This window comes from Ranitomeya imitator, chromosome 2, assembly GCF_032444005.1.
Source record: "Ranitomeya imitator isolate aRanImi1 chromosome 2, aRanImi1.pri, whole genome shotgun sequence".
NCBI lineage: Eukaryota > Metazoa > Chordata > Amphibia > Anura > Dendrobatidae > Ranitomeya > Ranitomeya imitator.
This window is the reverse complement of record NC_091283.1, coordinates 281,166,077-281,180,445: the sequence shown is the minus strand read 5'-3', so window position 1 is coordinate 281,180,445 and position 14,369 is coordinate 281,166,077. Positions and strand designations below refer to the sequence as shown.

The 14,369-nt window shown below is 46.1% G+C and overlaps 1 protein-coding gene across 3 annotated transcripts in view; it reads right to left on the bottom strand.

The window, feature by feature from the left end:
- The window catches only part of LOC138663147 (zinc finger protein 271-like), a 119,774-nt gene that overhangs the window by 81,611 nt on the left and 23,794 nt on the right, over nucleotides 1-14,369 (bottom strand). Inside the window, exon 2 of one of the 3 annotated variants that reach the window (XM_069749286.1) lies at nucleotides 2,545-2,727. The exons of the other annotated variants lie outside the window; for them this stretch is intronic. The gene's annotated coding sequence lies outside the window, so the exon portion shown is untranslated. The remainder of the gene's footprint in view (nucleotides 1-2,544; nucleotides 2,728-14,369) is intronic. 3 annotated transcript variants of the gene reach the window in all.

Here is a 14,369-nt window from a genome sequence, read left to right as displayed (position 1 = left end):
GCTGGGAGCGTTTACTACTTTGTATTTTTCTTTATACTTTAACTATAATTTTCCCAGATGATATACTATAGATATTTTTTGCCTTTGGCTACCCCTACTTTTCTTCAATTTGTACTTGCTGTGTTTTGCACAGGTTTTGGTGGTATCCGTATGGATTATAAAGCAAAAGAGAAGGCCTGGCTAGGCCAAGTGGAACAAGTGTTTGGAGGCAGTGTGGGTGCTCCGCAGTCTGATGATCACAAATGGGATGACCTGTGTTCTTCTATCCAGGATTTACTAATCAAAAGAACGAAATTATGGTGGAACCGTGCGTTCCTTGAAAAATATTTGGCCTCTAACATGATTCCAAGGGGACTTAGAGTTCGTGTGATCCCCACTTTTCCAGTAGATGTCCAGTTTATCTCTAATTGGGAAGATATTTGTAGCACGTGCTCATCAGCACTTATTAAACTATTGATTGGCTTCAATTCAAATAATATATGTGAGCTTGACAAACTGATTGATTCAACACAAAACGAGCTGCGTATTGGTTGTCCCGCTGATAAAATAAGAACTTTTGATCTTAGTTTGGAAAAAACCCTTGACTCAGTAGTCAAGAAAATTCATGAATCTCAAATTAATAAATTCAATTGTGATCAGAGGGACTACCAGCAACATACTGTGTATTTATGGAGGAAGGCTAAACGTGTTCAACAACGCCTTAAACATATACCATCAGTGACCTCCATCTCCTCCCTGAGTGAACAGTCTGATGTCTCTTCATATTCGATCACTACAAGATCTGGCGCCACTGGGTATAGAGCACGGGGGTATCACCCCTATAAAAGACGTACCCCGCATTCACCTGATCGTTTAGGGAAGGATAATAAGGTGATTAACCTTAGCGATCATGTTCTCTCTCCATCTGATCTTTCTCTTTTAAGTAGGGGGTTCTCTTTCTCCCCGGTGGCGGGCCTTGATACTTTCTCCGTGATTAAGGATCTTCACCTGTTTGCTCGATCTTTATTGTTTAAACGTTACTTTTTTGATGACAATCTTCACCAACTATTCCCTACAGAGGAGGAGCAGAATACATTAAGGACTCTTGAGGAGCTCTCCAGTGAAAACATCGCAGAGGGAGGTAAGATTCCACCCGCTATTAAACCATGGTCAAAGAGGTTCCCTCCTCTTTCCACATGTACCCCTATTGATATGTTTGTCCAGGTGGTTACCCAGGATCTCCTTAAAATACCACAACACCTTGGGAGGGACAATTTAAGTAGAGACGAAAGGATACGACTGCGGTATCTTAAGAGCATTCCAGATGTTGTACTGACACCGGCCGACAAGGGAGGTAATGTGGTCATTTGGCCTAAGGTCATGTACGAAAAGGAGGCCTTTAGGCAATTACATAACACCGTTTGCTATAAAAAGCTGACCTTTAATCCCTTGTCGGCCTTCAGTGCACAACTGGATGGTATCTTGGATGCTGCTGTCGCCGGAGGTGTTATTAGGTGCCACCTGGCAGACCGATCATTTCGGGGAATGGGAACTTCCTCGAGAATATCAACCAATGGATTGATTTCCATCTTCAACCCTTGGTTTCAAATTTGCCCTCTTTTTTGAGGGACACTGGGGAGCTACTCAAGAAAGTTGACTCTGTCCATTTAGACGAGAATACAATCTTGACGACAGCTGACGTTGAATCGTTATATACGAACATCAAACACAAAGATGGTTTGAATGCTGTACGTTTTTTCCTTGATTTGTCCAGATCCCCCTCTGATTTTGGAAGGTTTTTGTAAGAATTACTTGAGTTTGCTTTAACACATAATTTTTTTGTGTTCAAGGGGTCCTTCTTCCTGCAGCTCCAGGGAACAGCCATGGGGGCGGCCTTTGCGCCCTCCTATGCTAATCTGTTCCTGGGGCTGTGGGAGAGGGACCTCTTCCTGTCTGATCGGGGGTCGTCAATGGACCGGGCCCTTCTATGGGCCCGGTACATTGACGACATACTCATGATCTGGCAGGGACCCCCTCATGAACTTTTTACATTCATGGAGGGATTAAATACTAACGATTTAAATATTCACCTTACATATCATTGGAGTAGGGAGACAGTGGAATTCTTGGATGTCACTATCAAGAAGGATCAGTTCGGTTTCTTACAAACCGATCTGTTCCGGAAGCCGACATCCACGAATTCCCTGCTGCACGCATCGTCATGTCACCCACCACATGTTATTAGAGCTGTACCAGTCGGGCAGTTCCTTCGCCTGCGAAGGATCTGCTCGACTGAGTCGGACTTCGAGCAACAGGCGAAAGAACTTCAGACCAGATTCCTTGATCGCGGCTATAGTAAGAGGTCCATTAAGAGGGCCTACAACAGAGCTAGATCTGCCTCTCGGGAGTCTTTGGTTTACAGTCAGACATCGAGTGGATCCAGGCATTCTGATAGGCAGCTACGTTTTGTGACCAATTTTAATTCCCAGGCCTCCAGAATCCGTGAGGCTTTATCTAAATCGTGGCCTATTCTCAGGGTGGATAAAACTATATCCAAAATTTTACCTGATCGCCCCCTCATCTCTTTCAGATGTGCTAGGAACCTTAAAGATCATCTGACGAGGAGTCACAATGAGGGAGTACCAAGAGCCACCTTCCTTGATAGTGTTCCTCCTCGGTGTCGTTCCTTCTCTTGTGGCCACTGCGTGGCGTGCCCTAACATGGATCGGACTAATGTCTTCTTTGATTCTAGTGGAGAAAAAACATTTAATATAAAAAAAATGATTAACTGCACAACACGTTTTGTCATCTACTACGCCACATGTCCTTGTGGCCTAGTATATGTGGGGCTCACATCCCGCCAGTTTAAGATCCGCATTTGTGAACATGTGCATGGAATTGAGGCAGCAGCTAATCATATATCTGATATTGCGGAGTTAAAAACACTCCCTAGACATTTTAGGGAACACCACGGATGTAATGGAAAACTGATTAGGCTTAGGGGTATTGACAGCCTGGATGTTGGTATTAGAGGTGGCAAACTAACTACCAGGCTGGCACGCCTCGAGGCAAAATGGATCTGGATCCTGCGGACAACTCACCCCCTTGGTCTCAATGATAATTTAAGTTTTGCCCCATTTTTGTGATCATTAGACTGTGGAGTGCTCTTGTTGGTAATAGACTCATATCCAACTTGTTTTAATGCTTTTTTATATATTCTTAGTTTTAGTTTATTATATGCTACCTTTCGGCCATATCCATGAAGTCTCCCCCCGTCTATGTCATATATCTTTGGTGAAGGTGATACGAGATGGTGGACAAGGAAAGAAGAAGGAGTGAGAAATGAAAGAAGTGGAAAATCGTCTCCTTACTATTATCCAGTGGATATTCTCTGTGCTGCATACTGAAAAGAAGACTACTGATGTCCAGAGATGTGGTTTTTTGTACTAAGTTATTTGTTATATATGGGCATATTGTGCGGGTATAGCTTTGTTACTAAATATTGTTATATGTTTACCTTTATTTATGAGATTGTTATATATGACGGTTAAACTGTAGTACCACTGGAGTATGCATTTGCGCCAGTCATCTTTCTCTGTCCGATACTTCTCTGGACTTATTATTTCATATATGTATACAAGACATTGTTTATATGTTAGCAATGATCCCTGGATTGATTGAGTTTTGTTTGTCAGCACAGATCATTATGATCTGTTCTTTGTTTCTGCCCATACCTTTCATGACGCTCCTGGCCTCGGTTATGTTGCTGCGCATGCGCCCGCCTGCTTGTCCGTTGGTGGATGGCGATCCAGTGTTTACTGTGGGCGGATCACGTGGGGCCCGCACAGCCTGGATGACGCTGCCCTCCTCTGTTGTGCCGGCGGCTGCTAGGATACGCGCTGCCACTTCCGGGGTACAGCTCGGGTTCACTTCCGGTCCTTGGCCTTTTTATACTGCACATTTTCTGCAATTCACTATGCGACCCCTGACAAAGGTGTTCCGAAACGCGCGTTGGGGCGGACACTGGGACTCTGCATCTGTGAAGTACCATTTTGGGGTGATGTATTAACTACTCTCCTACCGTTTTCTATAGCCTTGTTTTACTATAGCTATATTGTACTGTATGTTAATCGTCGCACTATTATGTATGGGATATAGCGGTCTCTCTAAGTGATCAATTTGACATAGGCTATGCCCCCATTTGGTCTTGTCATCTGGACCCAATATGCTAAATAGCTTTTTATTGTTAATATGGGTCGGCAGGCAGATTCCCTAGTGTCCTGTATGTGCTAGTTGTTTTTATTTATTGTTGGACTGCTCTGTTGTCACCATTGTCCTCTTGCCTTGCACTTTAATAAAGCAATTTTACTATAAGACACAAGGTTATCTTTTTTGGATTTATTTCCTCCTCCTTTTCACAATTTAGACATGGAAAAGTGCCCTGTCGATGGCTGGCAAGAAGCCTCGGTGTGGTCTGAGGTTGTGTGCTACCAATGTCGGCCCGTACGAGGTGGTCTGATGTTCTTGGGTCTCCTTGTACTCATTAGAGGTGGCGACTGAAAGGTTTCCACAGTGGGGTAGGCTTTGTGTAACAAAGACCAATGTTTCCTAATGACCGTGTATTTTGGGCATGTATTACCTCACCATCAACTAGGTATTGTAACTAGGGACCCTATTTATATTACCTTAACCCCTTAAGCCCCAAGGGTGGTTTGCACGTTAATGACCGGGCCAATTTTTACAATTCTGACCACTGTCCCTTTATGAGGTTATAACTCTGGAACGCTTCAACGGATCTTGGCGATTCTGACAATGTTTTCTCGTGACATATTGTACTTCATGATAGCGGTAAAATTTCTTTGATATATCTTGCGTTTATTTGTGGAAAAAAAAAACAGAAATTGGCGAAAATTTTGAAAATTTTGCAATTTTCCAACTTTGAATTTTTATGCCCTTAAATCACAGAGATATGTCATGTAAAATAATTAATAAGTAACATTTCCCACATGTCTACTTTACATCAGCACAATTTTGGAACCAAAATTTTTTTTGTTAGGGAGTTATAAGAGTTAAAAGTTGACCAGCAATATCTCATTTTTACAACACCAATATTTTTTAAGGACCACATCACATTTGAAGTCATTTTGAGGGGTCCATATGTTGTGCCATTTGTTCTGAGTACGCCGATACACCACATGTGGGGGTAAACCACTGTTTGGGCGCATGGCAGAGCTCAGAAGGGAAGGAGCGCCATTTGACTTTTCAATGCAAAATTGACAGGAATTGAGATGGGACACCATGTCAGGTTAGAGATCCCCTGATGGGCCTAAACATTGAAACCCCCCACAAGTGACACCATTTTGGACAGTAGACCCCCTAAGGAACTTATCTAGCTGTGTTTTGACAGCTTTGAACCCCCAAGTGTTTCACTACAGTTTATAATGCAGAGCCGTGAAAATAAAAATTATTTCTTTTTTTCACAAAAATTATTTTTTAGCCCCCCAGTTTTGTATTTTCCCAAGGGTAACAGGAGAAATTCGACCCCAAAAGTTGTTATCCAATTTGTCCTGAGTACGCCGATACCGCATATGTGGGGGGGGGGGGAACCACCGTTTGGGCGCATGGCAGAGCTCGGAAGGGAAGGAGCGCCATTTGGAATGCAGACTTAGATGGATTGGTCTGCAGGCGTCACGATGCATTAGCAGAGCCCCTGATGTACCCAAACAGTAGAAACCCCCCACAAGTGACACCATTTTGGAAACTAGACCCCCTATGGAACTTATCTAGATGTGTTTTGACAGCTTTGAACACCCAAGTTTTTCACTACAGTTTATAACGCAGAGTCGTGAAAATAAAAATTATTTTTTTCCCACAAAAATGTTTGTTTAGACCCCCAAATTTTTATTTTCCCAAGGGTAACAAGATAAATTGGGTATTGGGGTAAACCCCTGTTTAGGCGCACGGGAGAGCTCGGAAGGGAAGGACCACTGTTTTACTTTTTCAATGCAGAATTGACTGGAATTATGATCGGACGCCATGTCACGTTTGGAGAGCCCTGATGTGCCTAAACAGTGGAAACCCCCAATTCTAACTGAAACCCTAACCCCAACACACCCCTAACCCTAATCCCAACCATAACCCAAACCACACCCCTAACCCTGACACACCCCTAACCCTAATCCCAACCGTAAATGTAACCCTATCCCTAACTTTAGCCCCAACCCTAACTTTAGCCTCAACCCTAACTTTAGCCCCAGCCCTAACCCTAAATTTAGCCCCAACCCTAACCCCAACCCTGACCCCAACCCTGACCCTAACTCCAGCCCTAGCCCTAACCCCAACCCTAGCCCTAACCCCAATGGGAAAATGGAAATAAATACGTTTTTAATTTTTTTTTTATGTTTCCCTAACTAAGAGCGTGATGAAGGTGGGTTTGATTTACTTTTATAATGGGTTTTTTAGCGGATTTTTATGATTGGCAGCCGTCACACACTAAAAGACGCTTTTTATTGCAAAAAATATTTTTTGCGTTACCACATTTTGAGACCTATAATTTTTCCATTTTGGTCCACAGAGTCATGTGACATCTTGTTTTTTGAGGGACGAGTGTTGTGAATTCTGTGGCAGAGCTCCCTCCTGTGGTCACAAGTGGTACTTCGGCTGAATCTCTCTGTGAGCTTCCGTTGGTGGAGGAAAGTGGTACTGCGGCTTCTGAGTTTCCTTCCTCAGGTGATGTGGTGAAGTCGTTAGGTGCTGCTCTATTTAACTCCACCTAGTGCTTTGATCCTGGCCTCCAGTCAATGTTCTAGTATTGGACCTGTTTCCTCCTGGATCGTTCCTGTGGCCTGCTGCTCTGCATAGCTAAGTTCCGCTTTGCTATTTTGTTTGCTGTTTTTTCTGTCCAGCTTGTCTATTTGTTTTTTCCTGCGTGCTGCAAGCTCTGGGACGCAGAGGGTGTACCTCCGTGCCGTTAGTTCGGTACGGAGGGTCTTTTTGCCCCCTTTGCGTGGTTTTTGTAGGGTTTTGTGTTGACCGCAAAGTTACCTTTCCTATCCTCGCTCTGTTCAGAAAGTCGGGCCTCACTTTGCTAAATCTATTTCATCTCTACGTTTGTCTTTTCATCTTAACTCACAGTCATATGTGGGGGCTGCCTTTTCCTTTGGGGTATTTCTCTGAGGCAAGGTAGGCTTATTTTCTATCTTCAGGCTAGCTAGTTTCTCAGGCTGTGCCGAGTTGCATAGGGAGCGTTAGGCGCAATCCACGGCTGCCTCTAGTGTGGTTGGAGAGGATTAGGGATTGCGGTCAGCAGAGTTCCCACGTCTCAGAGCTCGTTCAATGTTTTTGGGTTATTGTCAGGTCACTGTATGTGCTCTGACCTCTATGTCCATTGTGGTACTGAATTACCTTATCATAACAGACGAGTTGACGTTTTTATTGGTATCATTTTCGGGCACGTGACATTTTTTGATCGCTTTTTACTCTGATTTTTGTGAGGCAGAATGACCAAAAACCAGCTATTCATGAATTTCTTTTGGGGAAGGCGTTTATACCGTTCCACGTTTGGTAAAATGGATAAAGCAGTTTTATTCTTCGGGTCAGTATGTTTACAGCGATACCTCATTTATATCATTTTTTTATGTTTTGCCGCTTTTTATCCGATAAAAACTATTTTATAGAAAAAATAATTATTTTTGCATCGCTTTATTCTGAGGACTATAACTTTTTTATTTTTTCGCTGATAATGCTGTATGGCGGCTCGTTTTTTGCGGAACAAGATGACGTTTTCAGCGGTACTATGGTTATTTATATCCGTCTGTGATCACGTGTTATTCCACTTTTTGTTCGGTGGTATGATAATAAAGAGTTGTTTTTTGCCTTTTTTTTTTTACGGTGTTCACTGAAGGGGTTAACTAGTGGGACAGTTTTATAGGTCGGGTCGTTACGGACGCGGCAATACTAAATACGTGTACTTTTATTGTTTTTTTATTTAGATAAAGAAATGTATTTATGGGAACAATACTTTTTTTTTTCATTATTTAGGAATTTTATTTATTTATTTATTTTTTACACATCTAAAAAAAATTTATTATTATTTTTTTTTTTACTTTTTTACTTTGTCCCAGGGGGGACATCACTGTATAGTGACAGATGGCTGATCTGACACTTTGCAGAGCACTATGTCAGATCAGCGATCTGGCGTGCCCTGCTGCTAGGTAACAGAGCCTGCTCTGGTCCCGGAAGTACTCCCTGCAGGACCCGTAAGTAGCCCCGCAGCCATTTTGGATCCTGGGCCTGCAGGGAGGAGACGCTCAGTACAAGGTGAGTACATCACCTTGTACCGGGGGTCTCAGGGAAGCCCGCAGGAAGCCCCCTCTCTGCACGATGCTTCCCTATACCGCCGGCACACCGCGATCATGTTTGATCGCGGTGTGCCGGGGATTAATGTGCCGGGAGCGGTCCGTGACCGCTCCTGGCACATAGTGCCGGATGTCAGTGGCCGATCCACTATGACGTACTATCCCGTCACTGGGAATTAAGTCACAGGTCACCTTGACGGGATAGTACGTCATATGGGATTAAGGGGTTAATCTAGCTTCACCTTTTCACGATGCTGATCTATATTCCTTATTAAATCCTTTTCAGCACTACCCATGTTTCTAAAAAACTAAGGATTTGCTTCATTTAGGCATTCTTATCTACATACCAAGGTAATTAATGTCTACTGCCTCCTGTACTGTCTCCTCCTGGTCTATACCACTTTTGACCTCTAGAACACCTATATTCTCCACATCTATGATATCATAAGCATTTTATTCACCTCGGTGGATTCGCTGGTGCTCTTAGGGTCTATGGTCGCTCGACTTACCTCTTTGCAACTTTCCTAATAGACATATGGTATATTACGCATGTACCTTGCAGACCTGTATATATGTACACTAGCTATTGAACCCGTTCTACGCCCGGGTGGCGAGCATTTATATTGGTATATGGTCTCCATCATGGTATGTGCTGCTCCATCCTGCATCCCCATCCTGTCATGAACTGCTCCATCCTGCGCCCCCATGCTGTCATGTGCTGCTCCATCCTGCGCCCCCATCCTGTCATGTGCTGCTCCCATCCTGCGCCCCCATTCTGTCATGTGCTGCTCCCATTCTGCGCCCCCGTTCTGTCATGTGCTGCTTCCATCCTGCACCCCCGTTCTGTCATGTGCTGCTGCCATCCTGCGCTCCCGTTCTGTCACGTACTGCTCCCATCCTGCGCCCCCGTTCTGTCATGTGCTGCTCCCATCCTGCGCTCCCGTTCTGTCATGTGCTGCTGCCATCCTGCACCCCCATTCTGTCATGTGCTGCACTATTCTGTCATGTGCTGCTCCCATCCTGCGCCCCCGTTCTGTCATGTGCTGCTCCCATCCTGCGCCACCATTCTGTAATTTGCTGCTTCCATCCATATGCCCCGTACACTGCTCCATAAAGGTTTATGGCCCCCATAAGATGCTCCATATTATATGCCCCGTACACTGCTCCATAAAGGTTTATGGCCCCCATAAGATGCTCCATAGTATATGCCCCCGTACACTGCTCCATTATGGTTTATGGCCCCCATAAGATGATCCATAGTATATGCCCCGTACACTGCTCTATAAAGGTTTATGGCCCCCATAGGATGCGCCATAGTATATGCCCCGTACACTGCTCCATAAAGGTTTATGGCCCCCATAAGATGCTCCATATTATATGCCCCGCACACTGCTCCATAAAGGTTTATGGCCCCCATAAGATGCTCCATATTATATGCCCCGTACATTTCTCCATAAAGGTTTATGGCCCCCATAAGATGCTCCATATTATATGCCCCGTACACTGCTCCATAAAGGTTTATGGCCCCCATAAGATGCTCCATAGTATATGCCCCCGTACACTGCTCCATTATGGTTTATGGCCCCCATAAGATGCTCCATAGTATATGCCCCATACACTGCTCCATAAAGGTTTATGGCCCCCATAAGATGCTCCATATTATATGCCCCGTACATTGCTCCATAAAGGTTTATGGCCCCCATAAGATGCTCCATAGTATATGCCCCCGTACACTGCTCCATTATGGTTTATGGCCCCCACAAGATGCTCCATAGTATATGCCCCGTACGCTGCTCCATAAAGGTTTATGGCCCCCATAGGATGCTCCATAGTATATGCCCCGTACACTGCTCCATAAAGGTTTATGGCCCCCATAAGATGCTCCATATTATATGCCCCGTACACTGCTCCATAAAGGTTTATGGCCCCCATAAGATGCTCCATATTATATGCCCCGTACACTGCTCCATAAAGGTTTATGGCCCCCATAAGATGCTCCATAGTATATGCCCCCGTACACTGCTCCATTATGGTTGATGGCCCCATGAGATGCTCCATAGTACAGTATATGCCCCGTATGCTGCTGCGATATATATAAAAAAAAGAAAAAAAACCATACTCCCCTATCATCGCTGGGCGCCGAGTGCTGGGGGGCCTGAGCAGGCGGGGACACCGGCGCGCTGTGGGGGTCAGGTGCCGGTAGCGTCGCTAGCTCAGGCCCCCGACACTCCATACTCTATGCCCCCGTACACTGCTCCATTATGGTTTATGGCCCCATAAGATGCTCCATTGTATATGCCCCCGTACACTGCTCCATTATGGTTTATGGCCCCATAAGATGCTCCATGGTATATGCCCTGTATGCTGCTGGAATGTATGAAAAAAAAAAAATACCATACTCACCTATCGTCACTGGGCGCCGAGTGCTGGGGGGCCTGAGCAGGCAGGGACACCGGCGCGCTGTGGGGGTCAGGTGCCGGTATCGCCGCTAGTTCAGGCCCCCCAGCACTTGCTATATTCACCTGGCCCTGATCCAGCGCTGCGTGCCGCTCCGTGTTCCGGGTCCTCTGGCTGTGACTGTTCAGTCAGAGGGCGGCGCGCATTAAGCGCGTCATCGCGCCTTCTGAACTGAGAACGTCACAGGCAGAGGATCCGGAAGAGAGCGGCATGCAGCGCTGGAACGGGACCGACAGGTGAATATAGCCGATACTTACCCTCCTGCCACGTCCCTGCTATCCGTTGGAGATCGCGGTGTGCGTTCAGTGCTTACGCATACCGCGATCTCCTGGGAGCGTCACTCTGTGGGGTCCAAACTGCGCCGGCGCTTGCGCAGTCTATAAAGGCTTGGGACAGAGTGACGCTAACAGTGTTAGATTATAGATACTATGTGTTTGTATTTATTGATATTCTGTTTTTTGTCTTTTAGCGATGGTATGATTAAGACTCGGGAGAGTCGAAACGTCATGTTTTGTTACTAGATTTGATCGCTTTTCCTTATGTTTGTAGAATTGCTCCCATGTGCTACTTATATTGAGTTATGTTGAATAAACTCACACTATCTGGCATAATTAACCACTAGAGTGTGCGGTGTCTCTCAAATTATATCTGACACGAAAGTGGCAGGATAACATTCTATCCAGATCTGCTGGTTTATTCTTTGATACGTAGTTTTATTGATGCTTATAAAAAGGGGAGGTTTGTAAATTAACATTCAATTTAGCTATTATTTCATTGGCTGACTGAGTACATAATATATTTAACTGAGTACATGGCATATTCTGACTAAAGGTACCATCACACTAAGCGACGCTGCAGCGATACCGACAACGATGTCGATTGCTGCAGCGTCGCTGTTTGGTCGCTGGAGAGCTGTCACACAGACAGCTCTCCAGCGATCAACGATCCCGAGGTCCCCGGGTAACCAGGGTAAACGTCGGGTTACTAAGCGCAGGGTCGCGCTTAGTAACCCGATGTTTACCCTGGTTACCGTTGTAAATGTAAAAAAACAAACACTACAGTCAGGTCCCTTGCCTTCAGCTTCCAGCACTGACTGGGCGCCGGCCGGAAAGTACAGCGGTGACGTCACCGCTGTACTTTACGGCTTGCCGGCGCTCACCAGTCAGTGCACTGCGGGAAGCTGAAGGCGACGGACCTGACCAGACACCGGGAATGTATGTATGTAGTGTTTGTTTTTTTACATTTACAACGGTAACCAGGGTAAACATCGGGTTGCTAAGCGCGGCCCTGCGCTTAGTAACCCGATGTTTACCCTGGTTACCAGTAACGACATCGCTGAATCGGCATCACACACGCCGATTCAGCGATGTCTGCAGGAGATCCAGCGACAAAATAAAGTGCTGGACTTTCTCCAGCGACCAACGATCTCCCAGCAGGGGCCTGATCGTTGGTCGCTGTCACACATAACGATTTAGTTAACGATATCGTTGCTACGTCACAAAAAGCAACGATATCGTTAACAATATCGTTATGTGTGACGGTACCCTTAGGTCTTACCTAACAAGCTGATTTAGCACTCTTAGAAGTAGCGGTCACCCTTATCCTGCTATTCAGCAAGATTTTAGACATTAGTTCAGGACATCTGGCCTAAGTTCCTGTTTTTAGGCGTCTGGAAAGTACCAAGGAACCATCTGGCCTAACTCATGTGGTCAAGTTGAGCAACTGATATAAACTTGCTGAGTATATAGATATATATTTGCTTTTATGTGAGTATATATGATTATAAAGGAGTATACATGCAAGTGGGATCTATATGATATATATATATATTTCTATCACAGGCTCTTGCTGAGAGAGTGAGACATCTCCATTCCCTGACAGCTCCTGCAGTGAGCACCCCGTCCTTCTCAGGCGTGTGGCGCTGGCAGCAGGATGTCCTCTGAGGGTAGATCTATGGCTGCTTCACACTCCGGCTCCTCTTCTCATGCTGTATACGACGTATTTAATATGGCGGAGATTAGTGATGTTGGAGGCGGAGCTTATCATTTAGGTGCAGGATGCATCGTGGTGGAATGGAGACAGGATAGGATGAGGTAATTAAGCAATAATGGGACTTCATGTTTATAATGTGTTTGTGCTGTGTTTATTCTGTACTGTATTTTTTGTGTTAACTGCACTTGTGCTGCTTTACTTGTGTGCATGGTGCTTGTGTGACGCGTCTGCATGGTGCTTGTGTGACGAGTGTGCATGGTGCTTGTGTGGCGAGTGTGCATGGTGCTTGTGTGACGTGTGTGCATGGTGCTTGTGTGACGTGTGTGCATGGTGCTTGTGTGACGTGTGTGCATGGTGCTTGTGTGGCGAGTGTGCATGGTGCTTGTGTGACGTGTCTGCATGGTGCTTTTATGACGTGTGTGCATGGTGCTTGTGTGACGTGCGTGCATGGTGCTGTGTGACGTGCGTGCATGGTGCTTCTGTGACGTGCGTGCATGGTGCTCGTGTGACGTGCGTGCATGGTGCTCGTGTGACGTGCGTGCATGGTGCTCGTGTGACGTGTGTGCATGGTGCTCGTGTGACGTGTGTGCATGGTGCTCATGTGACGTGTGTGCATGGTGCTCGTGTGACGTGTGTGCATGGTGCTCGTGTGACGTGTGTGCATGGTGCTTTTATGACGTGTCTGCATGGTGCTGTGTGACGTGTCTGCATGGTGCTGTGTGACGTGTCTGCATGGTGCTGTGTGACATGTGTGCATGGTGCTGTGTGACGTATCTGCATGGTGCTGTGTGACGTGTCTGCATGGTGCTGTGTGACGTGTCTGCATGGTGCTCGTATGACGTGTCTGCATGGTGCTGTGTGACGTGTGTACATGGTGCTCGTGTGACGTGTGTGCATGGTGCTCATGTGACGTGTGTGCATGGTGCTCGTGTGACGTGTGTGCATGGTGCTCGTGTGACGTGTGTGCATGGTGCTTTTATGACGTGTCTGCATGGTGCTGTGTGACGTGTCTGCATGGTGCTGTGTGACGTGTCTGCATGGTGCTGTGTGACATGTGTGCATGGTGCTGTGTGACGTGTCTGCATGGTGCTGTGTGACGTGTCTGCATGGTGCTGTGTGACGTGTCTGCATGGTGCTGTGTGACGTGTGTACATGGTGCTCGTGTGACGTGTGTGCATGGTGCTCGTGTGACGTGTGTGCATGGTGCTTTTATGACGTGTCTGCATGGTGCTTGTGTGACGTGTCTGCATGGTGCTTTTTATGACGTGTCTGCATGGTGCTGTGTGACGTGTGAGCATGGAGCTGTGTGACGTGTCTGCCTGGTGCTTGTGTGACATGTGTGCATGGTGCTTGTGTGACGAGTGTGCATGGCGCTTGTGTGACGTGTGTGCATGGCGCTTGTGTGACGTGTGCGCATGGTGCTTGTGACACGTGTCTGCATGGCGCTTGTGTGACGTGTCTGCATGGTGCTTGTGTGACGTGTCTGCATGGCGCTTGTGTGACATGTGTGCATGGCGCTTGTGTGACGAGTGCGCATGGTGCTTGTGTGACGAGTGTGTATGGTGCAGTGTGACGTGTCTGCCT